General features: G+C 41.9%; 1 pseudogene; it reads left to right on the forward strand.

The window, feature by feature from the left end:
- Positions 1–3,129: 3,129 nt before the first annotated feature.
- On the forward strand, positions 3,130–3,862 carry LOC118566210 (annotated as a pseudogene).
- Positions 3,863–8,260: the final 4,398 nt, after the last annotated feature.

An 8,260-nucleotide genomic window follows, 5' to 3' on the forward strand; every position in this document is an offset into this window, starting at 1 on the left:
CCCATTTTTGTCTTGCAAAGGTGGACTCAAGATTTTTTTTCCCCTCCAAAACATTAATGACCCCAGCGGCAATAACATCACTTTCTTTTTTTTTCTGACTGTGAAAAACCTGGCTGCATTCCAATGACACAAATGAAGCATTTCACTTCCAAAACGTCGACAGTCCCACCTTCTATGTGCCGAAGATGAGAGATCTACATCCTCTCCACTCGCTCTGTCTGCAGTAAATGCTCACTGTTCACTTTTAGCCGGATGTGTGCGCTGTTCTGAAGTCTCTGATCTGCTGTTGCCATGACCCGTGCCCCGGATAACTGGGAATTTCCACAGGCGTGTCTTTTTAACTTGTTAACAGCTTGCCAGATGCCTTGGGCAAGTGCCGTGTTGCCGAGGGTCTGCTTACATCCACCACAGCAGCTGCAACGGAAATGCTCAAGACCTTTCCCTGAAGCGGCCAGTTGAGAGTTTGTACTGAATTTAGAAAGCGGGCGCCATCCTCAACAGTCGGTCGGGGGATGATCCGGGTAATTCATTTGCCTCTTGATGTGGTGAGGAAAGATGTCTCGCCAGGTGACACATAATGAACACCCACGCATTCCTTCAGACATTCATATCCGGATGCCAAAATTTCAAATGCCAAATATTAAAACTCAATAATAGAATAGAATAGAATATTATGATCATGAAAATGATCTCAGATTGGTTTGTTGTTGGGACTAGGGACTAGGTCTCCCTCACCCTAGATCCCGGTCTTATCTCAGTCTGAAGGGGTGTTGAGTACAACCGTCGCTAGTTCCTTGCTGTTTCTTCACTAATGTTCTCTGAGGCTTTTGCAGAACAGCTGTAAGTAAGTAAAACTTTATTTACATGGCACTTCTCAAGATAAAAATCACAAAGTGCTTTACAACAAAAGCTAAAAGCAGAAAGACAAAATTTAACAAAAGCAGATTTTAAAAGGTACGCTTCAGTTTCCCTTCAAAATAAGCAACTGAGTCTGCTGATCTCAGAGGCAGAGGAAGGGAGTTCTATAGTTTGGCCAAAAAAAGAAAAAGCTCTGTCTCCTTTAGTTTTAAATTTAGTGTGGGGGACAATCAGCAGGTTGGGGGACAATCATCAGAGCCCTAATTTTGGGGAGTAGGAGTGGAATGGCTCAGCGATGTGCACTGGTGTCTGTTCATGCAGAGCTCTCCAAGTGCAAACTAAGACCTTGAAATGCGCTCTATAATAAACCAGGAGCCAATAAAGTTGCATAAGAAGCGGGGTCACATGACAAAATTTAGAGGATCTTGTCAGGAGCCTAGCTGCAGCCGTTTGTTTAGGCTGCCACCGGTCTATGGAGGCACAGAATGCATTGCAATAATCCAGACATTGTATTTATACGTACTGAGACTAAATCACATTATGGTGGACTGTATTTACAAATTAGCTGACCTCTTAATGTTATTGGTTTGTACTGGATTTTATTTAGGGGTATCCAGTTAAACAGGGCTGACTATATTCTAAAACCATCCGCATCATTGTCCCACGAAGCGTACTGCGCTGGTTTGTGATGGTATGCCCCATGCAACTCCAATTAAAGACTTTCGTCAATCACTGTGTGCAAAATCTTTGTACTAAAGCTTCCGCGGGTGATGCTAAGAAAAGACTTACTTTGTATTCAGAATACATCCAGAAACTTGTGCCCAAATAGCAAAGATGTGACTCTTTAAGAAATCTGACGGGAAATCAAAGAGTCAAGAAAAATGATGAGTTGACAGGAAAGTCATTAAAACTGCACTGCCTACCTGTTCTATATTAAAAAGTTGGAAAACATGACAGGTGTAATTTGAAAAGCAAAAACACATCTTTATCATAAGGAAAGAGTCAATCAGAAATAAATAGGTATCGACAAAGGAAATCATTTAGTTGCTGTCCTTCAGGCCAGTTTGGCTATGTCTTTCAATTTTGGAGCTGTCAGTCATTCTGCGGTCGCGGATTTCACGCTTGTCAAATGATGGACATCTCATATTGGTGCATAACTTTCCATATACGCTGACCGTAGCAGGAACAAGGCCCATTAAAACCCCTACAACACAGAAGCCATCCAGTCAGGCTCTGCTGCAGAGCAGTAAAGAAGTGATTGCATGCCATGTTTTTACAGCATGTTTAGAATACATTAATATTTAGTCATAAAGACAATTTATGGAGACGAAAAGGTCTGCGTGCTCTAACTATATTAACCTGTAGAAAAGATGAACTTGACCTAACTCGAATTCTTCACAGGATTGGGAAACTTGTCCCTGTTTTAGATGATTTACGGTCTAAAGCTGATCATAGCTTCAGTAAATAACACGTAATGCACGTACTGTTCATACTTATTTAAAAATAATAAAACCAAGATTAGTGAATACTGGACTCTTGTCCCAACCCTCCAAACACCAGACATGCATGAATATGTTTTTGTATGACGTTTACCAGACTTTTGTATCATTGAGCTTAGGATTCGTGTCCAAATGTAAGCCTTTTCAGCCCTTAAATACTGTCCCAGTTTTTTTATGATAAGAACAAAAAACCCCAAAATAAAACCATGTTGAAAGTCATGCTTTGCTGGGCCAACCAATTCACAAACGCATCTAGACATTGTAATTCGGACATCTTTTGGACCGTTTCTGAATGTTGTTTAGATGGTAGGTGGACCGCATGGTGGAGCTGTGGCCTTCCAACAAGAAATCCCATCCTCAGGTCTTTGCAAGTGGTTTGCACTTGCATTTGGCGCTCTGTCTTCCTCCCTTAGTCTAGTTAGGTTAACTGGCTACTCTAAATTGCCCTAAGGGGTGTGCATGGCTGTTTGTCCCATGTGTCTCTGTGTTGCCCTGTGATGGCCTGGCGACCTGCCCAGGGTGTACCCCGCCTCTTGCATCAGCACCAGCACAACTCAGTTCACCGTAAAGAAGCAATGATATAATAATAAGGGAAGGGAAAAGTTCCTCCACCATGATGTGAAAGACGAAAAAGTTACTCCGATAACTACTTGAGGGTATTGCTGCTAAATCATGGTGTTAGTTTTTCCCATGCCCTTAATGGTGCTGATAGAAACTGTAACTGTCTCGGTTTTCTTACGTATTTTAGACTAAATAAGTGAGAGGAAGCGGAATGAGTGGAATCGACAGAGCAGTCCTTCCCAATCTCTCGGTTGTACTAAACCCCCGCTTCCTTTCCCCTCTGCAGGTGTGTCTGCTGGAGTGTGAGGTCACGTCTCCACCTCGCTAACATGGGAAGTGTGCAAACGCGCTGTGAAGCTGTCGCAGCATCCCACGCTCGCTGAGGGGGCCAGTCTGTTCAAGAGAGCTGGAGAGGAGCTGGCCCCTGACCCCTCTAGACCTGAAACGCTGACAGCCAAGCGCTGCAGTCCGCAGCAGCCAAGCAGCTCCAGGAGGAAGATCAGGACGAGACCCCCTGGGACCAGCGCAGCGTCCTCTATGACTCATCGCTGCTGGGATCCTCGGAGGAGGGGGGAGAGCCTGCAGGGTCTGGATCTCAGCCTGACAAGAGGAAGAGGCGAAGCAGAGGGGCTCTGAGAGCGACAGGCCAGCTCGACGGGGAGCAGGACGACAGCTCCGAGGGGCTCGCCTTATCCCAAGCGCTTTGGCGGCTTTCAGAGGGGGCGCCACGGATACAGGAAGCTGATGGGCTCACCCATGAGGGCCCTACAAAAGCGCTACGGCGGGTTCATCGGCGTCCGGCAAATCGGCCCGCAAATGGAACAGTCAGAAAACGGGTGAACCAGCTGCTCAGGCAGTACCTGGGCATGAGGAGCAACCGCAGCGGCCGGCCCCGCAGCTTCTCCCCACGAACCGGGGTCTGGAGGCAAAAACCACACCTGTGAAGCGCTTCTGTTTGGCCCCGGTTACCTCAGCTACTCCAGCTTCATCGTTTTGGTTCTACGCGAGGTCCTTCGGTTTTGAACTGTGACGTCAGCATCGTGATTCAGAACAACAGACTCTCATCGGTCCCCTGCGCCTCTCTTGGTCCCCAAGTAAACTGCGAGATGTTTTGATTTGATGTCCCTCCTATTTTAACACCATTCCATGCCATTCTGCTAGAAATAAAGAATTTAGAGAAGTGCACTATTGAATATATTTTTGTGCTGTCGATGCTCGATATATAAAAGGGGCCAAGTGACACTGCCGAGAACTGGCTGATTGTGAGGTTTTTCTGACGGAGACGCTTTAAAACACCAGGAATGCACTTTCCTTACAAGGCCTGGGGGGGAAAGTATTCACACCCCTGGAACCTTTTCACATTTTGTTGCGTTGTAAGCTCAAACATTGGTGTATAGTTGTTGACATTTTATGTGTTAGACCAACACAAAGTAGTTCATAAAGGATGGCTTTCAAGCTTTTTTTGTTGTTTTTTACAGATAAAATCTGAAAAGTGGAAAATGAGTTTCTATCAGCACCTTTTACCAGATGGCCGTTCATAAAATCCTGTACAAGGGGGTCCACCTTTGCGTAATTTATTGTCAGTATGAATCCATGGTCTTCCAGTATGAAGACCAGCGAACACAGCAGACAGGTAGGGGATTAAACGCTTAAAGCGCGTTTGGTTTTTAAAACAGTAAAACACAGCTCAGATGGAAGGATCTGTCTGTGCACTCCACAAGCCTGACCTTTATGGAAAACAGCTGCAGTCGAAAAGAGTCATTAAAGATCCTCTCTGAGGACTGCCGCAAGCCATGTAGGGGGTACCGCACACCTGGGATAAAAAGATCAGATAAGGCCACTTTTTCTTTGGCCAACATCCAAAACACCATGTGCGATGGGAGAGCTGCAATGCATGTCACCTCGAACACACCCGCCCCCACAGTAAAACATGGTGGTGGCAGCATCATGCTGTGGGAATGCTTTTCTTCAGCTGCTCAAAGCTGATAGACAGCTGCATTCGTGTGTTAGGGTGGGCCGGCTAAAGTCCAGACCTGTGTCCTATTCAGTATCTGGGACAAGACATGCTGATGCTAGACAATGCTTTCAATGCAGTCTTTAGTGTATTTAGCAAAAAAAGAAGAGGCAAAAATGTCAGCTTCAAGGTGTAAAAAGCTTTAGTTGGAGCTAACGGTGGTTCTGCAGGGAGGTGGAGTAAAGAACAGGGCCACAATTTACAGGCATGCATTTCTATACAAAAAGAAAATTCAAATTTTTTTTTAAACTGTATAAAAAAATATATCATTTGTTTTTTCATTCCCTTTCAGTTACACACTACTTTGCATTGATCCTTCCCATAAAATCCTGATAGAATACATTTGTGGTTGTGACGTGACAATGGGGACAGAATGCTTTTACACAGCACTGGACCTCGGTGAATAGTTCTGCAGTTTTCTGCAGGCTGGACCGAAATGGACTCATCAATTAAACTAGCACAACACAGGTTTCTGTTTTTTTTTTTTTTTTTTTTTTTTTTAAGGCTATTTCCAGATTCTAAACTAATCCACAGCTTTTACCTAACTATAAATTCCAAGTTTCCCAAATGTCAGCGCAGATTTAAGTAATTCAATTGGAAATGGACCAACAAACACTGCGTTTCTGAGATAGTTTTCAATTAGATGTAAATATAGGTTGGACCATGGGACTGCTGAAGCACAAACTCTTAATTACTGCTAGGAGAGTCCAATTTTCTGCTTAAAGAAATTTAATTAATTAAACACAATGGCGATAAAATTGGTTTTCTGAACTTTGTAAACTCAACAGAACTGCGGACGATTCAAGCACGGAGGCTGAGAAACAAATCACGATGCTTGTCTCGTTTCTGCTGCCTTTCGGTTTTTGCTCATCTATGTGGAAGTTTTTCATTGCGAGCTCCGCACATTGTGGGTTTGTTTGGCAGCCGTGAAACGGCAGGCTCCTGTCTGTGGAACATTACTGCCCCTGGTGGCTGAGGAGGTAAACCACGCCGTTTGACCTGAGAAAAGAAAATTGCTGCATTTTATGAAAATGCAGAACTGGCACAGCAAATGTGGCATTTGTTCAGTTTACTAAAAATTGATGTCTCAAGATTTTCTGCTTAGTCCAACAACTTGAATTCCCCTCAGATACATTTAGTCTGAATCTAAATATCATAATTATGACATCTCTTATTTTCAGCAGTTGTTGTTTCCTCATATTCTTCAACGCTTTTTCTACAAAACCTGCAATTTTTTTTTTTAAATAAGGATTTTTTTTTTTTTAATTAGGACTTCAATACTGTAAGTGTTGCTGTAACAAAACCAAAATATCAAACAATAGTGGGCCATTTGTGGGCCCTTGTACTGATTTTGGCCCCCCCCCCAACTGCCTTTCAAGAAAGATTTGGTTCACCAGTCCAGGTGGCTGATGCAGAAGGAAGATTTTAGTTTTTATTTAGGGCAAAATTCTTAAAGAAAAGTTAAAATCCTACAATTGAAAATGTCAAGTACAAAACAAAGTATTCATCTTTTAATAAACACGCTTTTAACATTCTCTTTCATTTCATAGAAACATTTTTCCAGTGACATTTAATTACTCAAATGCAGACGTTGGTGCATTAAAATCTGCTTTGAATTTGATTATTAAAATTGGCTAATTACAGCAACTGGCCCAAATACTGTTATATTGCTAGACCAAAAAGAGTAAAGTTTCTTATTGTTAAACAGTCAAATTAAATTATTCAAAATATTTTGCCAACTGGATGACCATCTTTCAATACAACAAATGAGCCAAATCCTTTTTATTTTATTTTGGATCTACAATGATTTACACTTTCATTTCCTACAAACAATCTGGCTAAGTTATTTAAAATTATCATATTTTGCAGAACAGGTGAAAAATGAACACTATTTTTTTGGGTTTAAAAAAAACTGTTAATTTTTTGGTCCTCAACTTCCGTTGACTTGACAATTTTGGCCCATGTACCAAAAAATTTGGACACCCCTGCTTTAGAAGAAAAAAAATCCACCTTGAAGCAATAGTTCAGGATATTTTAAATGAGGTTCTGTTTATAGGTCAGTTAATATCTTACCTGCAGTAGATAACACACTTTGCATCTTTGTTTAGTATAAATGCAGATTAGTTTGGCCCAGGAGGGCAAAGCTAATTCTTTTTAAGCTTTTCTAAACGGGGCCAACTCCGACGTCTATTTTTTAAAGAGACCCCAGTTTTAAAAACATCCCGGTGGTTTATTCCAATGGGATATTCAGGAGCCAGTAAACTGTTGCCGTGTACATTGGGTGGTTATTTGGACAGAAACTGATGAGTATTTACAGGAAAAATGGAGCTTGGAGGCAATGCTCAATAACTTCTCCATTTCCCAGGTAAAGAATAATCAACCTCAGAGTAAACAATCGCCAAATGCAAGCGATGGCGGTGTAAAGGTTCATACCATACCATTCACATAAACCACTGTTAGAATTTTGACATTGGACTCAGTAGATCTAGGTAAACATCTGGATTTGAACTCAGTGAGGACACAAAAAGTTGTCTAGTGTTAAAATAGCTGATTTTTCTAATTATAGCTGCTTATTTGTATTTTATAAACATTTAAAGAGAGATCAGATTTGCATTAAGCACATTTATACGCAAACCAATAATATTTTACACAGGATATGGAGATAGTGCACCTCTGAAGTCAACCTGTGTAAGACGTACAGCAAACACCTACAGTGTTTCCAGTCAGAGCAACTACCAAACAGAAATGAAGGCAGTGTGAAGAAAAAAAAACACTCAAATATTGTTCACTTAAACCACTGTAACATTTTAGATTATATTTGGAAATGTTCTGTTCTTAGTACGTTTCATCCAGGAAGATCATTGGCGTCACGCTGCCTCCTACTGTGTGAATAATCATCAACCTCATTAAAAAAAAAAGAGAAAAAAAAAAAGAAATTCCTAACGAGAACGTGAAGAACGTTCAAGGTTCCCTAAAATAGCATTTGCGTAAACCACTGTTGACACTCTTCAGATCGGAGCTGTTGTTAAGACGGGTCCGGCCGTCAGATTCAGCCTCCAGAAACAATTGATCTGGATTTATGAGGATGCCAAGAGAATGATCCACTGCAGAGATCCTCAAACATCTCTTAAAGTAGCACCTGAGCAGAGTGGAGTAGGGGCAACTCTGTTACTACGACGCAGAAAACAATGATTGTGCTTAATCAACTACAAAGCTGTACTTGTTTTTCCACAATGAGAAGGGTCAAATCCATTCATCTGCATCTTAATCGTATTGAAGTGTTTACTGGGGTTTGATTAAAAGATCCGGTGCTTCATGCTAATGGCTG

Source organism: Fundulus heteroclitus, chromosome 15, assembly GCF_011125445.2.
Source record: "Fundulus heteroclitus isolate FHET01 chromosome 15, MU-UCD_Fhet_4.1, whole genome shotgun sequence".
Lineage (NCBI taxonomy): Eukaryota > Metazoa > Chordata > Actinopteri > Cyprinodontiformes > Fundulidae > Fundulus > Fundulus heteroclitus.